Below are 21741 nucleotides of genomic sequence, written 5' to 3'. Positions count from 1 at the left end.
TGAGATTCTATGTGAATTTTAGTATGAATTTCTGCAAAAAAAGAAAGCTCTTAGCATTTTGATAGGCATTTCATTGAATCCGTATATGGCTTTGGGGAGTTTCATTAACTTGTAAGCTATGGTTGCTTTGGGGAAGAAGAAAATCACCATTCTGACAGAAGTAAGTGACACTTATCACTAGGAGGAAGTAGGGCTGCTTCTATACAATGAGGGCAGCTACAAATATGCTTAGCACCCATGTACCCAGTTTAAGTACCTGTTGGTATTCTCATGACCAGTTTTGATGGTGAATGAACAGGTGCCCCAACCCTGGCTGGTCTGATAAGGACATGATGTCCGGGGATCAGACCCCTCAAGGATGACAGTCTTGTTCACTCCATCAGGTTAGCCACCTACACTAACAAGGGTGCTAGCCAAGGATGATGGAAGTCTAGAATAGCAGCAGAGGACAGAGATGGATATCAGTTGTGGTCACAATACCAGTTGCAGTGGTGGGGAGGGTAGTCGGTTCCACTTAATCTTTGTCTCATGAGTTTCTCTAAGAACCAGAAAAAAGAAATCAATCAGAATCCTAGAGGAATGGTTCCTGCAAGGATTAAACTTATTACATAAAGTAAATGGATTCAAGGGGTGAAATAGATTGCTGCGGTGCGCTCCCCAGATCCAACCAAGATACTCATTCCTTCAACTGCTGGATTGCTGACAACTGTCTCTCCCCAGGAATTTTCCACGGCACATGGAAAATGCCTTGCCCAAGATTAGAGTCCCTCTTTGGGGGCAGTGTACATCAAATGACTGGGCATCGTATGAGTACAAAGGGCAGACCTGGAGCCCTTGCCTCAACTTGTGACATTTCTAAGAGACCATCCTAGTTTCGGAGCTCCTCGTGGAATTGGCTGAGGCCACTGTCGCCACTGCATTACATGTAAACCTCTCCCTTGCTCAATTATGATTTTTTTACTTCATTACAGACTTTCTTCCTGAAAGCAGTCCCAAATATAGGATCTATACATCAATCTACTTTTGTGAGTCTTTCCTGGGCACTTAACTACAACACTGCCCTGTACCTACTGCTCTGCCGCACTACCTTTCTCATAAGTCCACTATCCATTACCCAAGGGCCTGTTTATGGATTTCCTATTCTTTCCTTCTAATCTATTTGTCTGCTGTTATACTAACACTTCACTGCCTTACTTATTGTAACATTGTAGTAAGTCTTGACATCTGGTAGGAAAAGTTTTCCAAGTTTGCTTTGCCCTTCGCATTTCCATATATATTTTAGAATCAGTTTGTCAAACTCCGTAAAAATTCTTCTGTGAGTTTGTCTGGGGTCTCATTGAATCCAAAGGTTAATTTAGAGGTAATTTACTTTTGGCTATTGGTTCTTCTCATTTATAAGCATGGTATATACCTTCATTTATTTATTTGTTTTTAAATTTTTATTTATTTATCTTTAGAGAGGAAGGGAAGGAGAGAGAGAGAGAGAACTATCAATGTATGTTTGCCTCTCATGCGTCCCCTGCTGGGAACTGGTCTGCAACCCAGGCATGTGCCCTGACTGGAAATCAAACCGTGATCCTTTGGTTCACAGTCCCATGCTCTATCCACTGAGCTACACCAGCCAGGGCATTTATTTAAGTGTTTTTAAATTCTTGTCACTAAAGTTTTATTGTTCTAGTTTATAGAGTTTTGTGTACCAAGTTCTAGGTACTTGGTAGGGGTTTTTTAGATGTGATTTTATTTTTTAAAGATTTTATTTATCTACTTTTAGAGACAGGAGAAGGAAGGGAGAAAGACAGAGCATCATCAATGTGTGAGAGATACATCAATTGGTTGCCTTGCCCCCACCCGGGGACCTGGCCTATAACCCAGGCATGTGCCCTGACCGGGAACAGAACTGTTGACCTTTCTGTTAGCAGACCTGGTCTTACTCCACTGAGCCACATCAACCAAGGCTAGATGCTATTTTATTTTATTATTTTTTCTCTTTTAAAAATATATTTTATTGATTATGCTATTACAGTTGTCCCATTTTCCCCCTTCAATCCCCTTCACCCTGCACACCATTCTCCCGTTTAGTTTATGTCCACGTGTCACAAGTTCTTTAGATTCTATATTTCCCATACTATTCTTGCCCTCCCCCTGTCTATTTTCTATCTACTGTCTATGCTACTTCTTCTCTGTACCTTCTCCCCCCTTCTCCTCCTCCCACTCCCCTGTTGCTAACCCTCCATGTGATCTTCATTTCTATGGTTCACTCCTGATCTAGCTGTCCTCTTAGTTTGCTTTTGTTTTAGGTGTGGTTGTTAATAACTGTGAGTTTGTTGTCCTTTCACTGTTCATCTTTTTTATCTTCTTTTTCTTAGGTAAGTCCCTTTAACATTTCATATAATAAGGGCTTGGTGATGATGAACTCCTTGAATCTGACCTTATCTGAGAAGCACTTTATCTGCCCTTCCATTCTAAATGAAAGCTTTGCTGGATAAGAGCAATCTTGGATGTAGGTCTTTGAATTTCATGACTTGGAATACTTCTTTCCAGCCCCTTCTTGCCTGTAAGGTCTCTTTTGAGAAATCCAATGACAGTCTGATGGGAAGTCCTTTGCAGGTGACTGTCCCCTTATGTCTTGCTGCTTCTAGAATTCTCTCCTTCATTTTAATCTTGGCTAATATAATGATGATGTGCCTTGGTGTGTTCCTTCTTGGGTTCAACTTCTTTGGGAGTCTCTGAGCTTCCTGGATTTCCTGGAAGTCTGTTTCCTTTGCCAGTCTGGGGATGTTCTCCTTTATTATTTGTTCAAATAAGGTTTCTATTTGTTGCTCTTCCTCTTTCTCTTATGGTACCCCTATAATTTGGATGTTGGAATGTTTAAAGATGTCCTGGAGTTTCCTAAGCCTCTCTTCATTTTTTTGAATTCTTGTTTCTTTGTGTTTTTCTGTTTGGTCATTTTTTTTTCTCCTTCTGGTCTACTCCTTTGATTTGAGTCCCAGTTTCCTTTCCATTACTATCGGTTTCCTGTGCACTTCCCTTCATTTCAGTTAGTTTAGCTTTCATTTGTTCTTCTAATTTGTGACTAAAATCAACCAGTTCTGTGAGCATCCTGATCACCAGTGTTTTGAACTGTGCATCTGAAAGTTTGGCTATTTCTTCATCACTTAGAATTATTGGCTCTGGGGTTTTGATCTCTTCTTGAGCCATAATGTTTTGGTCTGTTCACGTCTGTTATGTATGAGGGGCAGAGCCTTAGGTGTTCACCCTGGCAGGGCAACCCAGTTGCTGGGTTGTGATGCTGTATGTGGGGGTGGGATCAGAGAGGGGCAATAGCGGTCCCCTCTGCTGCTTCCTGCCACTGGGGCCAGCTCGGTCTGTCTCACTGCTTGCTCCTTCGCCTGGTTTATTTGCACATGAATGTGTGACCACAGTCAGCCAGCTGCCTTGCACCCTCAGTGGGTCCGCCAGTTGCCACCCCACGCCTGGTTTTCACCAACCACCTCCTGCACGCCTGGGTTTGTCTGACTGATTTTTCCTGCATGACCCTGCTCTGCCAGCCGCTGGCTCTGCCCCTCTTACCGGTCTGGCTAAAAGGTTCATTGGTTCATTGTTGTCGGACTTCCGTACAGTTCAATTTTCTGTGTTTTGGTTGTGTTTCTGTTACTAAAACTTTGTTGTCTTTAAACTTCGTTGTGCAAGGAGGCACAGTGTTTCCACCTATGCCTCCATCTTGGCCGAAAGTTGCTAGATGCTATTTTAAATAAATGTATTTAAAATTTTATTTTTGAATGGTTTATTGCTACTTTATTTAAATACAATAGATTTTTGTATATTGAGTTTCTATCCAGCCATCTTGCTAAATTCACTTAATTCCTCACTTGTAAATAGAGGCACAAACAGGAGTGTGGAATGGAAATGATGAGGAGTGAGTTTCAGAACTATAAAAAAGTGCAAAGAAAACAGACTATCAGGAACAGACATGCCATTTATGTCATTTTGGAAAGGAGGGACACATACTAATGATGGTGGATGGGGCTGCAAGTGAAAGAATAAGGGATTTCAGGAAGGGCTAATAGATTTCACAGTAATTTTGTAAAATGAAACCTGTAAATCCATGGAGAATGCTGATGCGTAGGCCAGTGGTTTTTAAAGTGTGGTCCCTGACTGGCGGCAGCAGCACCATATAGGAACGTGTTAGAAATGCAGATTCTAGAGCCCACCTCAGCCTTCCTGAATCAGAATGCTGGGGGAGGCACCCAGACTCCTATGTTTTGACAAGCCCTCCATGTGATTCTGATGAACACCAAAATTTGAGAACCAATGATTTAGGGGTGGACTCTTCAAAACCTGGTCCTTCAGATACTGTAATTGTCACTAATAGCCCCAAATAAGGTAGTTAGTATTACTTTTATACCTATTTTACTCTTTTTGACATTATGTTTGCCCCTGTGCTCTCATTGTTTTGTTAGTTTGACACCTCAGACTATGTTCTCAAAACAAGATCCCTGTCTCATACTCTCAGCCTTCTCTTTCTGTAAGAATGCTTAAGATTGCATTCTCCTAGTCATGTTCAGCACACTCCTCTATAATATTAATAATTATATGGCAATAGGATATAAATTCTTGTACCTAATTATTCATGTGACACAATATTTTGAAATACTAACTTTTCTCTCTGTATTTCTGTAACTTGTGTTCCTTCCCCATTCAAGCCACTAGAACATGGGTGGCAAACACAAGGCCCGTGGGCCGAATCTGGCCCTCTAACTTGTTTTATCCAGCCCAGCACCTTGTTTCTACCTGGCCGCAGTGCAGAGCTCCTTGCCCCTAGTTAAGGAGTAGTTGCATTTATACAGGCCTAAGATTACATTTGGCCTTTTGAAGGCAACCACAAGGCTGATGTGGTCTCTAGTGAAAATGAGTTTGATGTCACCGAGCTACAATATGAGCCTCAGGATGTTGAAAAGAAAAAAGGCCTTTTACTTCCAGAAACTGAAACCTAGCCCTGGCCAGCACGGTTCAGCTGGTGAGCTGTTATTCTGCAAAACGAAGGGTCGCCAGTTCAATTTCTGGTCAGGGCAACCCAGGTTTGTGAACCCAGTTCCCAGTTGGGGCACATGCAAGAAAGCAACTGATCGATGTTTCTCTTCTTCTCTTTTTCCTTTTCTTCCTCTCTAAAAATAAATAAATAGGGAGACCCCAGATGGCTGCAGAGTAGGTGAAAGCTCCATCCACTTGCCCCCAGCCCTGGACCAGTCTTGCAGTTAAATGACAGAGCAATCAACTCAAAAACCCAGCTGAGCATGAGAGAGAGTGAGTGTGTGTGTGTATGTAGTAGAGTGCATGGACGTGCGTGAGTGGATGAGAGCCTGCCAGCCTGCAGGGCACTCAGGAATTGGCAGCCTGGGCTCTCCTGGAAAAGCATCGGTTGCTGCCGTTGCCCAGCTCAGCACTTCTGACTGCAGATTTGGGCTGGAGCCATTTGGAGAAATTTAAAATATCCTTCTCAGGAAGAAGCCTCCAAAGAGCCCGCACCTTGGTGCCTAGACGTGTCTCTGTACCCTCCACCCCAGGCAAGGTTGCACACTTCACCACTGCCAGAAGCCAAGGTCTGGGGCCTGGAGGGGGGGCTGTGGTCTCTCCAGCTCTGGGCACCTTGGGAACTGTGGACGGGACAGAGTCTGCCGAGGCTGCAGATCAGCCCAGGAGCAATGAGCGCCAGGGCAGAGAGAGGCAGCCAGGGCAGTGCTGGCTGCAGAGATCACACTGGCAGTGAGGCAGGAGGGAGGCAGCACAGTGGTGGGAGCCCAAGGCTGCAACTCACGGGAGGGAGCAGAGCAAGCACCTCAGCACTGCCCCGTGTTAATTATTACTGCCAGACTCTCCCCAGTGCCATCCGGGACAGAACCAGAGAGAAACCCTATATGATACTGTCAGAGACACTGGCAATCTTTTGGGGAAGGTGGAGTGCGAGGAGAACGAGCCCCCCAGGGCTCAGTGCTGCAGTGTGGGGGCCACATAAAAACTCTTTTAAAAGAGAAGAGACTTGAGGAGAGACTTGAGACCCTGTGGGGACACTGTGCTTGGGTGTACATGTATGAGCACACAATGGCTCTGCCAAGAAAGAAATCGGGGTGATAGAGTCATGCGGAAGGGACTGTGGGACCTGACCCAGCACTGCTGGTGACCAGGGAACTGTGCAGAATGGAGAGTTTGGGCCCAAGTCTCCTACTAAAGCAGCAGGCCAGGAGACAAATGCCTGAGTTTCCTGGCAAGCCAGGCAAGTCCCCTCATGGGCAGGCGTGCCCAGCCCCCACCTGCTGGATTACAGGCTCTGCAGATCAGTGAGGCCAGTCTCAGGAGCCCACAGGGGAAGGAAAGAAAAGCTCTGAAACTGCTCTTTCAGAACTTTTAGAGACAGGCGCAGTGAGGGGTGTTCTGGGCCTCACCCAGCCTTGGCTCTTAGACTGAGCTGCCACTGCACCAAGTAGGAAAGAGCTGCCCCTTTACACAGACTGATCCCTCACAGGAAACAGACGGCTAATTCATCAGAAACCATACATTATTAGAAATAATCTGGTACAGACCAAGACGTGTGGTGAGAGGGTAGGAAAACACCACCCCCATCTTCCCTGAAGACTGAACAGTAAACTCCGGCCCCCCCATGGGGAGTGACGAGAGGCCCCCTCTGGAGGCAGGTGGAGGTGGTACTGGCAGTGCTCTGTCATTAAATGAACCACTCCTGGACCCTTGCTGATGGAAAGCGAGCAGGGCAGTACGGTGGGGACCAGCCAAGCCTGAAGGAGATAGCCAGGGAGTGTGGATCATTGGTAGACTCAAACAGGCCGCCTAGGGCCAGTCTAGGACACCATCTGACAAAAACAGGGTCAGATCCAGCAAGCGAAGACAATACTAAATGCTAGACTCTACTGAGACAAACTCCACCATGGTCTTCTTCATTATTGTCACTGCATTACTTTTTCATCTGCATAGCTTTTTAACATTCATTTCTTCAAGTTTGTTCCTATTATTTCACAAGTTTCTTTAATTTACTGCAAATCTCATATTTTAATCCATCCTTCTCTTACTCCATTTTTCTTTCTCCCTTCATTTTTGCTTTAAATTGTATTGTTTCACTTGCTACGATTTGCTTCTATTCTGCATTCTTACTACATATCCCTCTTCAGCCTCTCAAAACCATTTTTCTTGTCATCAGTCATCTCACACTCTTTTTCCTGTTCTTAAAATACTCTTATTCTGTCTCCACCTTTATTAATCTTTACTTGTTGGTTATTGATATGTTGGTTGTTATTGCATTTTGATTTTTTTCTACATCTTCACTACTTTTGTAGTTTGGATCTCAAATTTTACTGTTCCCCTCTCTGACTCGACTTTTCTCGCTCTTACTCCTACTCCTATTTCCTATTTCACTTTCCCCTCTTAGCCTGGTTTTCATTCCTTGCTCTTATTATTTCTTCTCCCTGTATCCTCTCAAAAGCACTTTTCTTTTCTTTAAACATCTCATAGGCTGTTTTTTCTTGCTTATTACCTTTCCATCTATATTAATATTTGCTCATTTGTTATCGATATTGCTGTGGTGGATGTTTCTCTTCAACTTGGTTCCTATTTTTCCACCATTTAAAACAATTTTTTAAACCTCATTCTATACTTTTCCTTTTTCTTTCTTCATTTTGCCTTCTTCCCTCCCTTTTCTATTTACAATGTAAATATTATTTTCATTCTCCCTTTGCCTTGTTCCTATTCTCTACTCTTATTATTTCTCTTCCCACTGTCCTCTCAAAATCATTTTTGTTTTTCCTTTCTTGTAGTACTCTTAATCTTCTTATACCTTTATCAACATATGCTCATTTGTTGTTGATAGTGTGGTTGTGGGTGGGTTTTTTGGGGGGGGTGAGTTTTGTTTAATAGGTTGGCTTGTTTTGTTCTAGCAGCACCTATACAACAGCATATAAGACATGGTGAGCAGTGTCACTCTCAGTCAGCCAGCCAGAAGGAAGATCCCACCAAAGATTTACTCAACAACGAAAACCCAATTATAACAAGAGAGCCCCCCAAAATGGCATAAAGGATATCACAAGAGCATCCAGCTCAGATCAAGAAGACTGCACCACGGAGTCTCACTAACACAGAAGGCTACCCCATGAAAACAGAGTCAATACAGATCAACCTAATATGCAGAAACAAACAAAAAGAGTCACCTAATATGGGGAGAAAAAGAAACAACTTCCAACTGAAAGGAAAGGAGGAATCTCCAGAAAATGTGCCACATAAAATTGAGGCAAGCAATCTGTAAGACACAGAATAATGGCTATGAGGAAGCTCAAGGTACTCAGTGAGAACTACAAGGAACTTACTGGGAACTTAATCAGCAAGAAAAAGGACATAGAAACTATGAATAAGAGCCAGGAGGAAATGAAGAATACAATATATGAAATGAAGAATACACTAGAAAGAATTAAAAACAGGCTAGATGAAGCAGAGGATCAAATCAGCGAGTTAGAGGACAAGATAGAAAAAAAAACAGTGCAACAAAATGAAAAAAGACTCAAAAAGAATGAAGAGGCGTTAAAGGAACTGCAGGACAACATGAAACAAATTAATATCTGTACAATGGGGATACCAGGAGAAGATGAGCAAGGGAAAGAAAACCTATTTTAAAAAGTCACGACAGAAACCTCCCCTACCTTGGTGAGGAAAAAAGTCACACAGGTCCAGGATACACACAGGGTCCCAATCAAGATGAACCCAAAGAATCTGACTCCAAGGCACATAATAATTAAAATGGCAAAATTTAAAGACACAATGAGAATCTTAAAGGCAGTAAGGGAGAAACAGGAAGTAACATACAAGGGAATGCAAGTAAGCCTATCAGGTGACTTCTCAACAGAAACACTACATACAAGCCAGAAGGGAATGACATCAAATATTCCAAATAATGAAAAGCAAAGGCCTGCAACCAAGACTACTCTACCCAGAAAGGATCTCATTTAAAATGGAAGGTGATATAAGGAGTTTTGCAGACCAAAAAAAAGGCTAAAAGGAACTGCTTTAAGATGAAGAGAAAAAGAAATAGAGAGAAACACAAGTCAAAGGAAAAGAATGGCAATAATAACATAAATGTAAATGGATTAAATGCTCCAATCAAAAAACATAGGGTAGCCAAATGGATAAGAAATCATGACCCATATATATGCTGTCTACAAGAGACCCACCTCAAAACAAAAGATCTACACAGGTTAAAGTGAAGGTTTTGAAAAAATATTCCAAGCAAGCGGACATGAAAAAAAGTTGGGGTAGTAATACTTACATCAGATAAAATACACTTCAAAACAAAGGTGATAAAAAGAGACAAAGAAAGTCAATACATAATACTTAAGGGAATAGTCCATAGAGAAGATATAACCCTGGTAAACATATATGTACCCAATATAGGAGCACCTAAATATGTAAGGAAAATCTTGGAGGATTTCAAGAAAGATATCAAGAGCAACACACTCATCATAGGGGATTTTAATACCCCATTGTCAACAACAGATATCTTCCAAATAAAGACTCAACAAGGATATTATAGCATTGAACAACATTCTAGATCAATGGACTTAATTGATATATACAGAACCTTTCACCCCAAAGAAGCAAAATATACATTTTTTTCAAATGCACATGGAACATTTTTAAAAACAGACCACATGGTAGGACACAAACAAACCTCAACAAATTCAAGAAAACTGAAATCATATCAAGTATGTGCTCAGATCACAATAGCTTGAAACTAGAAACCAACCTCAAGGAAAAAACTCAAAAACATTCAAAATCATGGAGATTTAATAACATGTTATTAAATAATGAATGGGTTAACAAGAATTTAAGGAAGAAATCAAAAAGTATCTTGACACAAATGAAAATGAACACACAACAACATGAGACTTCTGGGACACACAGGGGGCAGTCCCAAGAGGGAAGTTCATAGCAATAGCAGCCCACCTAAAAAAGAGAAAAATCTCAAACAAACAACCTAACCCTACATCTAAAAGAACTAGAGGAACAACAACAAACAAACCCCACAGCAAGTAGAAGGAAGGAAATAATCAAGATCAGAGGAGAATTAAATGACACAGAGACAAAAAAAAAAAAGGCAGTAATTCAAAGCATCAATAAATCCAGGAGTTAGTCCTTTGAAAAGATAAACAAAATTGACAAAACCTTTAACCAGACTCATCAAGAAAAAAAGAGGACCCAAAACGTAAAATCAGAAATGAAAGAGGAGAAGTTACAACCAATACCACAGAAATACCAAGAATTTGGACAACCTGGGTGAAATGGACGAATTTTTAGAAACATACCATCTTCCAAGAATGAATGAAGAAGAAGCAGAAAGCCTGAATAGACCAATAACAACTAGTGAAATTGAAGCACTAATCAAAAAACTCCTGGCACACAAAAATCCTGGACTAGATTGTTCCACAGGCGAATGTTACCAAACATTTAAAGAACAGCTAACTCCTATCCTTCTCAAACTATTCCAAAACATCCAAGAAGAGGGAAGACTCCCAAACTCATTTTACGAGGCCAGTATTATCCTAATTCCAAAAACCAGATAAAGACAAAACAAAGAAAGAAAATTACAGGCCAACATTGCTGATGAACATAGATGCTAAAATCCTTAACAAAATATTGGCAATCCAGATCCAGCAGTACATTAAAAAGATCACACACCATAATTAAGTGGGATTCATCCCTGGGATGCAAGGATGGTACAATATTCACAAATCAATAAACATAATATACCACATAAACAAAATGAAAGAAAAAAATCACATGATTATATCAACAGATGCTGGAAAAACATCTGATAAAGTACAGCACCCATTTACAATAAAAACACACAGCAAAGTGAGAATACAGGGAGCATACCACAACATAACAGGCTATGTATGAGAAACCTATAGCCAACATCATTCTTGACAGGCAAAAACAAAAGCTTTCCCCTTAAGATCAGGAGCCAAGACCTGGATGTCTGCTTTTCACTACTCTTATTCAACAAAGTACTGGAAGTTTTAGTAACAGAGATGAGACAAAAAAAAGAAAAAAAAAGGGCATCCAAATTGGAAAGGAGGAAGCAATACTGTCATCGTTCACAGAAAACCCTATGGTCTCCACCAAAAAACTAGTCAATCTAATCATTAAATCTGGCAATATAGCTGATACAAAGTCAATATCCACAAATCAAGGGCATTTTTTGTACACCAACAATGAAATATCAGAAACAGAAACTAGGCAAAAATCCCATTTACTCTAGCAACAAGGAGAATAAAGTACCTAGGAATAAGTGTAACCAAGGAGGTAAATGGCTTGTACTTAGAAAACTACAGAACACTGAACAAATTTAGGAAGATACAAATAAATGGAAGCATGCACCATGTTCCTGGATTGGAAAAATTAACATCATCAAAATGCCCATACTACCCAAAGCAATCTATAGATTCAACACAATCCCTATTAAAATACCAATGTCATATTTCACAGATATAGAATATGTCAAATATTTACATGATACCAAAAAGACCCCATATAGCCTCAGCAATCTTGACAAAGCAGAACCAAGTAAGAGGGATCACAATACTTAAGATTATACTATACTGCAAGGCCGATGTGATCAAAACAGTCTGATACTGGCATAAGAGTAGACACATAGATCAATGGAACAGAACAGAGAACCCAGAAATAAACCAATGTCTCTATGGTTAATTAGTATTTGACAAAGGGGGTAGGAGCATAAAATGGAGTAAAAATAGCCTCTTCAACAAACAGTGTTGGGAGAACTGGACTTACACATGCAAAAAAAAAAAAAGAAAGAAAGAAACTAGACCAATAAGTTACACCATACACCAGAATAAACTCAAGATAAATAGAAGACTGAAATATAAGTTGTGATACCATAAAAATCCTGGAGGATAACTCAGGCAGTAAAATTTCAGATACCCACACAGCAGTATTCTTGCCGGTATATCTCCTATGGCAAGGTAAATAAAGGAAAAAAATAAACAAATGGAACAATTTCAAATTGAAAAGTTTCTTTATAGCTAATGAAACCATCATCAAAATTAATAGATAACTGACCATATGGGAGAACATATTTGCCAGTGATACTTTGGACAAGGGTTTGATTTCCAAAATATATAAAGAACTCATATGACTTAACAGTAGGAAGACAAACAAGAGATAATCAAAGGACCTGAATAGACACTTCTCTGAGGACATACAGAGGCCTATAGACATGTGAAAGGATGCTCAACATCACTTGCAACTGGAGAGATGCAAATTAAAACCACAATGAGATACCACCATACACCCATCAGAATGGCTATCATAAACAAATCAACAAACAACACGTGCTGGTGAGGATGTGGAACCCTAGTGCAGTGATGGTGGGAATGCAGACTGGTGCAGCCACTGTGGAAAACAGCATGGATTTTCTCAAAAGAATTAAAAATGGAACTGTATTTTGACCCAGTGATTCCTCTGTTGGGATTATACCCTAAGAATCCTGAAACAGCAATTCCAAAGAACTTATGTACCCCTATGTTCCTAGCAGCATTATTTATAATAGCCAAGTGTTAGAAACAGCCCGAGTGTCCATCAGTAAATGAGTGGACATAAAAACTGTAGTACATTTACACAATGGAATACTGTGCAGCAGAAAGAACCTTTTGCAACAGCGTGGCTGGACCTGGAAAATATTATGCTAAGTGAAACAAGCCAGGCAGTAAAAGAGAGATACCATATGATCTCACCTATAAGAGGAACCTAATGAACAAAACAAACAAATAAGCAAACAGAACAAGAGGCATAGGAAACAAGGAACTAGACTGACAGTGACCAGAATGGAGGGGAAGGGGGAAAAGGGTGGGAACAAGAGGAAGGGACTACTCAAGGAACAAGTATAAATGACCCATGGACATGGACAACAGAGTGGGGATTGACTGTGGGAGCAGTGCATGGGCTGGGAGGAAGAAGGCAAAGGGGGAAATGGAGAAAGCTGCAATAAAATAACAATAAAATATTAATAGAAAGACCACTTCACTTGAAATTTTATTTTTTAATAAATAAGATAAACTATTTAATTTTTTTTAATGTATAACATCTTTAAAAAAAATTAAAACTGCCCTGGCTGGTGTAGCTTAGTGGATTGAGCATGGGCCTGTGAAGCAAAGGGTCGCTGGTTCAATTCCCAGTCAGGGCACATGCCTGGGTTGCAGGCCAGGTCCCCAGTAGTGAACATATGAGAGGCAACCACACATTGATGTTTCTCTCCCACTCTTTCTTTTTCCGTTCCCCTCTCTCTAAAAATAAATAAATAAAATATTTTTTTAAAAATTAAAAAGTAAAACCTTCATGCTTTGGGTTGAGGAGGGGAGCCAGAAAGGAGGGCCCCATGACCTGTTGAGTTCCTATGAGGCTCCACCTTCCTCTGCACCTGTGTGTTAAGATAAAGGCAAATGACTGTCCTGAGATAGAGGTGTCTGAAGATGTAGGACAGGGGCCCTGTATTTGGCTTCCCAGGTAGAACCCCTGGAAGTCAGCAAGACCTCTGGGAAGAAGTGGCTGTGAGGGACTTCCGCCAAGATGGAGGCATAGGTGGAAGCACTGTGCCTTCTTGCACAATTAAGTTTAAAAACAACAAAGTTTTAGCAACAAAAATGCAGCCAAACCACAGAAAACTGAACTACACAGAAGTCTGACAATAACAAACCCTTCAGCCAAACCGGTAAGAGGGGCAGAGCCAGCAGCAGAGTGGGGTCAGGCAGGAAAGATCCACCGGACAGACCTGGGAGCGCTACCCAGGTGTGCCAGCAGCTGTGGGCGGATCACAGGTGTGGAGAAGCAGGCGGACCCACTGAGGGCACAAGGTGGTGGACTCACTGAGGGCTGACCACGGTCACACATTTGCGCACAGATAAACCAGTGAAGGTGCGAGCAGAGAGACAGACGGAGCAGGCCCCAATGGCGGGAAGCGGCAAAGGGGACCGCCATTGTCCCTCTCTGACCCGCCCCCACATACAGAATCACAAACCAGCGACCTGAGTGACCCTGCCCTGGTGAACGCCTAAGGCTCTGCTCCTCATACTTAATGGGCGCAAACAGACCAAAAATGGCTCAAGAAGATCTCAAAGCCCCAGAGCCCATAACTCTAAGCAACCAAGAAATAGCCAAACTTTCAGATGCACAATTTAAAACACTGGTGATCAGGATGCTCACAGAACTGGTTGATTTTAGTCACAAATTAGAGGGACATATGAAGGCTAAACTAATTGAAATGAATGGAAATACACAGGAAACCAATAGTAATGGAAAGGAAACTGGGACTCAAATCAAAGGAGTGGACCAGAAAGAGGAAAAAAGTGACCAAACAGAAAAGGATGAAGAAACAAGAATTCAAAAAAATGAGTAGAGACTTAGAAATTTCCATGACATCTTTAAACGCTCCAACATCCAAATTATAGGGGTACCAGGAGGGGAAGAGGAACAGCCACCAATGGAAAACTTACTTGAACAAATAATAAAGGAGAATTTCCCCAATCTGGCAAAGGAAATAGACTTCCAGGAAATCCAGGAAGCTCAGAGAGTCCCAGAGAAGTTGGATGGACCCAAGAAGGAACACACCAAGGCACATCATCATTATATTAGCCAAGATTAAAATGAAGGAGAGAATCCTAGAAGCAGCAAGACATAAGGGGACAGTCACCTGCAAAGGACTTCCCATCAGACTGTCAGCGGATTTCTCAAAAGAGACCTTACAGGCAAGAAGGGGCTGGAAAGAAGTATTCCAAGTCATGAAAACCAAAGACCTACATCCAAGATTGATCTATCCAGCAAAGCTTTCATTTAGAATGGAAGGGCAGATAAAGTGCTTCTCAGATAAGGTCAAGTTGAAGGAGTTCATCATCACCAAGCCCTTATTATATGAAATGTTAGAGGGACTTACCTAAGAAAAAGAAGATAAAAAAGATGAACAGTGAAAGGACAACAAACTCACAGTTATTAAGAACCACACCTAAAACAAAAGCAAACTAAGAGAACAGCTAGATCAGGAGCAGAACCATAGAAATGGAGATCGCATGGAGGGTTAGCAACAGGGGAGTGGGAGAAGGAGAAGCAGGGAGAAGGTACTGAAAATAAGTAGCATAGATGGTAGATAGAAAATAGATAGGGGCAGGCAAGAATAGCATGGGAAATATAGAATCTAAAGAACTTGAGACACGTGGTCATAAACTAAAGGGGGGAATGGTGGGGGAGGGGTGCGCAGGGTGGAGGGGAATGAAGGGGGGAAATAGAACAACTGTAATGGCATAATTAATAAAATATATTTTAAAAAAAGAAGTGGCTGTGAGAGCTTCCTGTGGTCTTACATGATGCAGCAGAATGATCCAGTGCTCCCTGGATAATGTTGTGGAGGTCTTAGTCCAAAAGATTTCCCTGTAGGTGAACATTATATATGGAAATCGAAGAATGAAGCAGCAAGGAAGGTACCAAACCTGACACAGCCTCAACAATAAGAATGAATGATGGTCTAACAGCAAGGAAGACAGACTTACGACAAAGGACTAAATAGGGTACTTGACATTTTCGCAAATGCAAAAATGGGGATTTTAACTATGTGCAATTAAAAATTCTACTTCTTACATACTTGAGTTTGTGGATTACTTATATAACGCTTCTATTCATTACAACAAATGAATGTTTTACTCTATTTATAACAGTGAGTGAGAGTAATTCCTATTTTTGGAGCTAGACTTCTATGATATTAGTGGTTTATTATGCACACAAATCACCTGCAATCCTTTGAAAATATTCTCATTCAGTATGTCTGCAGTGAAGCCTGCAAATCTCTTTTTTTTTAAATCCTTACCTGAGGACATGCTTATTGATTTTACAGAGATGGGGAAGGGTGGGAGAGAGAGTGGGAGGGAAACATCAATGTGAGAAAGAAACATTGATTGACTGCCTTTCATACATGCCCCAACCAGGGGCTGAACCCACAACCTAGGCATGTGCCCTGACTGGGTACATCAAACCCTTGACCTTTCAGTTTATGTGACAGTGCTCTAACCAACTGAGTCACACTGGCTTAATTTTTAAGTAGCTGATGCTTCAGTACAGAGACCATTCTTGGAACAGCGAACCTGTTCAAAATACTGGATGACTACACTACATTGGTTTTCAATATACATTGACTAGCACTTTCTTAGTTAAACATGGATGGCTCTTGTGCCTAAACTGTAGCATGTACTTAGGGTACAATTTCAGACTACAATTTAAAATGCAAAATGAATGAAGCAACAAAAAGAAAGTTCATTCAAAGTAAGTCAGCTAAGAGCAGAAAATGTGGATAAAAAGATAATGAATAACTTGCTTCATGGGTTATCAATAATGTGTTTCAACTTTTAAAAAACTATTATCTCTAAATTTTTAAATAAAGTTTGAGTATCACTGATTTGATCCTGATCATTTAGAATTCTAAGTCATCTTAAACGCATAAACAATTTAAAATAACTTAATATAAGAGCATCTTCTAATCTTTAATATGTTACTATCTTAAATAGAAGTTTAGGTAGCAGACAAGAACATATTTGTTTAAATACTTCATTTTACTTAAAAGGTAAAAACAGTAAATGTTAGCAAATTAAGCAGTATTTCTCATTTTTCCAGATTATAAAGGTGATACTTGCTCGTCTTAGAGAATTTGGGGAGTACAGAAAAATATAAAGAAAGGCACAGTCACTAGTAATTCCAAGAGCCAGAGAGAATCACAATTTGGTACATTTTCTTCTAGTCACTTATTTGCATACTTGTTTCTTAACAAAATCAAGAATGTATGTACATTAGTTTGCATACTGCTTTTTTCACTTAATATCTCACGAGTATTTCTCCACATCTTTAAATATTATTTAAAAACACAATTTAATGGTGTATAATTAGATAATATTCTACTACACCGGGGTGCTATAATAGTTAACTTATTTTCCCATTTTTAGACATTTAAATTCTTTCTAATTTTTCTATTATGAATAATGATGGGAGCAACAAATTAGATATAATTTGAAAACTAAAATCTGATTATTCTCTAGGAAAAAAATTCCCAGAACATAACAATAGTACCAGATAAAAGGATCTGAACATTTTGAAGTCTGAAATGACTCTTGAAACCTATTGCAAAATTGGTTGTGTCAATAGTTTAGATAAGGTCCAGGAAAGTGCCTATTTCATCAAAACTACAGTAGTTCTAGCCACTGGCATTTAAAAAATCTTGTATAAACTTGGCTAATACTGATAGGGTTCAAACATGCATTTTCGACAAGAATTCTCCTAACCCATCTCCACTTCACTAATTATTGGATCAACCTGAGTCATCATTTCCTCAGTAAAAAATGGATGCTCTGGCAGGCTCAGTAAACTATTACTAGCCGGCCACGTTTTAGGACACCCGTGTACTTCTGCTTCCCGCATGAGTTGTATACTCATCAAGTCAATTGTGCCCATTACTACCACGTTCGAGCCAGTTATCTTCATAATTGGAAGTATACACTTTAATGAGATAAAACAATGAGTTTATGTAAAAGGAAAGTTGAACATTCCAAAGGACTGCAAATAGCTAAAATAAATTGCTGAACTGGTGGCAAACATAAATGTGTATGAGAAGGAAAGCGAAAAAAAACTATGGATTCTGAACTCAGATTCCTTTTCTGAAGAAACTATAATTGGATCTCTTAGACCAGTGGTTCCAACAGGGCAGTACTGACCCCTAGGGGTTGTTTTGGAAACTGATGGGGCATTCTCAGTTGGGTTTCAATATTGGTATTTAGTGGAGAGAGGCAAGGATATGAAACTCCCCATAAGAACCTGCAGACTTTCAAGTCTCAGTGAGTATTCCTTTAGGTATAAAAGCCACTTTTCCCCTCAAGGAGGAATATAACTCCCCACACCTGAAGTGTGGACTTCACATAGGGATTTCCTTCCTAAGAGTGCAGTAGGGAAACGGGGTGGGTGGAGAGTAACTTTGCAGTGGAGAAACCTGACATTACCACTGCAGTGGGGTGATCAGGGTTTACATCATCGGTGAGTCATCATGTCAACACCATATGTCTGTGATGTGAGGACAAGGGCACTTTACCCTGTAGTCTTCCTCCTAAAACCCCCGACCCCAGTTTTATCATGAAAAAAATTTCTCAGAAAATCCCAACTGAGAAACACTCTGCAAAGTATGTGATTAACTCCTCAAAACTGCCAGTTACCAAAACAAGGAAAGTCTGAAAAACTATCACATTCTAAAGGGGCCTCAGCAAATATAATGACTAAATGTAATATAGGATCCTGAAAAGGTAAAAATGAAGAAAACCTGAATATAGACTTCAGTTAATAATAATGTATCAATACAGGTTTATTAGTAGTGACAAATGTACCATACTAATCGAAGATTTTAAAAATAAGGGGAACAGGGTCTGGCATATATGGGAACCCCTCTGTACTATTTTTGTAACATTTCTATAAATCTAAAACTATTCTACTTATTTTTTTAAATTGTAAAATACAACTCTGCAACTCGCAGATATGTCCTGGAGAGTTCATGCGCTGCATAGTGATTAGTCAACACTGGATTATAAACTTCAAACTTGCTGAGACCAGATTTCAACCACTCCCACCACAAAAACGAAATGCCAGTTACGTGACGTGCTACAGGTGTCAGTCATCATTGCGCAACCTTGTTACAGAGGAGCTCCAAACCAGGGAGCCACACCTGTGTTCGTGACATTCCGAAACCCCCACCCGGAGGACCAGCAGATGCGGACCTGCCGCTTACTACTGACATCGCAGAGGAGTGCACCGCTGGCAGGCCAGTGGGCGGGACCGCGCCCCTCCGGCCTCGGTGCTACTTACACAGTTAGGGAGGTAGTAGCTTGTGGAAATTCTACACTATCGTGATAAACACAGGAGCCTTAAGACACAGGGGCTTTGAGTTGGCTGGGATACCTGAATACAGACTGTTTTCCTCGTTCCTTATGGCTGCTGGCCAGGCAGCCACCTGTTCTCTGAGGTTGTGGAGGGGCCGTGTCCTGAGTTACCCCACAAGTCTGTAAGTGTATCAGATCAACACATTGCACACCTTAAACTTACACAATGTTGTGTGTCAGGGGTCCCCAATCCCTGGGCCACATACAGGTACCAGTCTGTGGCTTCTTAGGAACCAGGCACACAGTAGGTGGTGAATGGGGGGTGAGCAAGTCAGCTTCACTGGCATTACTTCCTGTCCTTCACCAGCCCCATCTGTAGAAAATTGTCTTCCACATAACTGGTCCCTGGTGCCAAAAAGGTTAGAGACCGATGTTGTACATCAATAAAATTTTATTTAAAAAAATTGTAAAGCTTCTTTATTATGTGAGCCTGTAACTTCTACTTTACTTATTTGTATATATAACATGAGTATCTACCAGGGACAAAACTATCCTACACACAGGAGTATTATTCTTTTATTCAAAACTTCAGCAAGATGCGATCACCATGTTGAAAAATGTTTCCAAGAGCAGCGTTATTCATGGTCTTTGACCAATAAAATACACCTGTTATCAGTATGCATTGGAAATTGTAACATTATAGCTCCTCATGAATTATGAACTGTCTTTTAAAATATCGAATAGTGTTAACAATATTCTACTGAAGTTTTAGTTCTTCCATATTTAAAAGCACCTACTTCACTTTTTTTCTGGTGTAGCAGTGTCTGAGCTTTTACATATTGAAACATATTTGATTAGAAATTGATCCTTTCTCCTTTGTATTACAAAGAAGGCACTGGATTGACCCTTTTTAAAACTGTGTATACAGGGAAGTTACGTATAATTTTACTTTAGGACAGTGGGAGTGATAGGTGTTATAAATGTTCCAATGTTACAATAAAAAAGGGTCCACGAAGTCTGAGAACCACAATCTTAGACTAAGGTCTTCGAGGGCAGGAAGTGGTTTATTGTTTGCAGCACCCTGCACCAACTAGGTCCCCAATATTTAGTTCCCCCATGTTGCACTTTCTTTTCACGCCTACCCAGAAGCCCTTCTTTGGGCAGTCTCAAATTTGATCCAGTGTCAACCTGCATGCAGGCAACTTGGGTAAATATAATCCATTGAAGTCAGTGGTCCCATTCGCTTTGCCAGTGATGAGACAAGTGACCCAGTGTTGATGAAGACAGGAGGACTTCTGGGGGGAGGGAGGGGTATGAGGGGGATAAATAGTAATGAAAAAAATACAATAAAAAAGAAAAGAAAAAAAGGCAAATTGTTGAGAAACAAAAGGTTATTTTCTTTCACTGGACATTGTTGGCATATATGTGACACCTGGAATCATGGTGGACATCTTTGATCTGAAGTATTACTACCCCCAAAAAACCCCGCTGGGAATGACAGGCTGAGAGATGGAAGGAACTGAGGTCCTGGGTATCTCTGAACCCTGTATCAACCCATTTTAGAACCTCTGAAGTGCTTGTTACATTTGATAAAGTAGAGTCTTATAGCCAGCAGCAAGCATTCTTACTGATGTAACTCTCTTCACAAGCAGTTATGTTACTAAAAAACGTGTACGTACACACTGAACACAGTGCTGGTCAGAATACTGCGGAGGGAAGTCATCAGTAACTCTCAACTATCAGCTCCTATTTCAAACTGCCTGTAGTAGAAATGAGTCCCAGGGTTAGTTGTGTGGGGCTCACTGGAGAATGATTTATTTTACATTGACAGTAGCTACACAGGCTTGTCGTCCAGTTGTGGAAAACAAGAACACTTCTTGGGGTCAGCTTCGCCCTTTCACATCACCACTTCTCAGGTAAATTAATTTGGAAATTAGTGAATTGTCCTAATTCCTTCCAAAGCCTGGTGATACAAATAGCTATTTTTTTAAGGCATATAAGGATGAATTTAAGGAATAAGCAAGGACTATCTTTTGACAAGTTTTACTCAGCAGTAGAGAAGGCTTCATCTGTGGAAATAAGGTTTACATGCCTGAATTTATTAATGTAATAATCCTCTCACTTGATAATTCCATACCCAACATGTGATATTGGTCTTCGCTGGTTCCCACAACTTACCTTTTGATATGTGGTGGTCTTTCTCTCTACTTTTTAAATTCCCCTGCCTTTACTCCTTATTTACTTTCCTCTTCCACCTATCCCACACTTCCTTACCCATAAAAACTATCTGCTTTTCGAGAGATACAGAACTACATCTACTCTCAGCTCAGAATGAGCCAGCAAGCCCATTAAACCCTCACACCACTCCCTGAGGGCAGCCCTCTATTTCTTTTAAGAATAAGCCAGACAGTGAAAGACAAATACTGTATGATCTCACCTTTAAGTAGAACCTAATCAACAAAACAAACCAGCAGGCAAAATATAACCAGAGACATCGAAATTAAAAACAATCTGACAGTAACCAGAGGGGAAGTAGGAGAGGATAATGGGGGGAAAGGAGGGGGAGGGTTTTCAGGAACAACTATAAAGGACTCTAGGACAAACCCAAGGCAGGGTGGCTGGAGAAGGGGGGAGTGGTTGGGGATAAATGCAGACATGTACTTGAACAACAATAAAACAAATTTTTCGAAAAAGAACATGCTGGACAGAAATTTACAAGTTAAACATTGTCTTATTAAATATTGATTTTATTCTGGTCTATGAGTATTGCTATTTGTTT

The sequence above is a fragment of the Artibeus jamaicensis genome, unplaced genomic scaffold (genome assembly GCF_021234435.1).
Source record: "Artibeus jamaicensis isolate MK-2021 breed Jamaican fruit bat unplaced genomic scaffold, CSHL_Jam_final contig_1803, whole genome shotgun sequence".
NCBI lineage: Eukaryota > Metazoa > Chordata > Mammalia > Chiroptera > Phyllostomidae > Artibeus > Artibeus jamaicensis.
Note: the sequence above shows the minus strand (reverse complement) of the source record.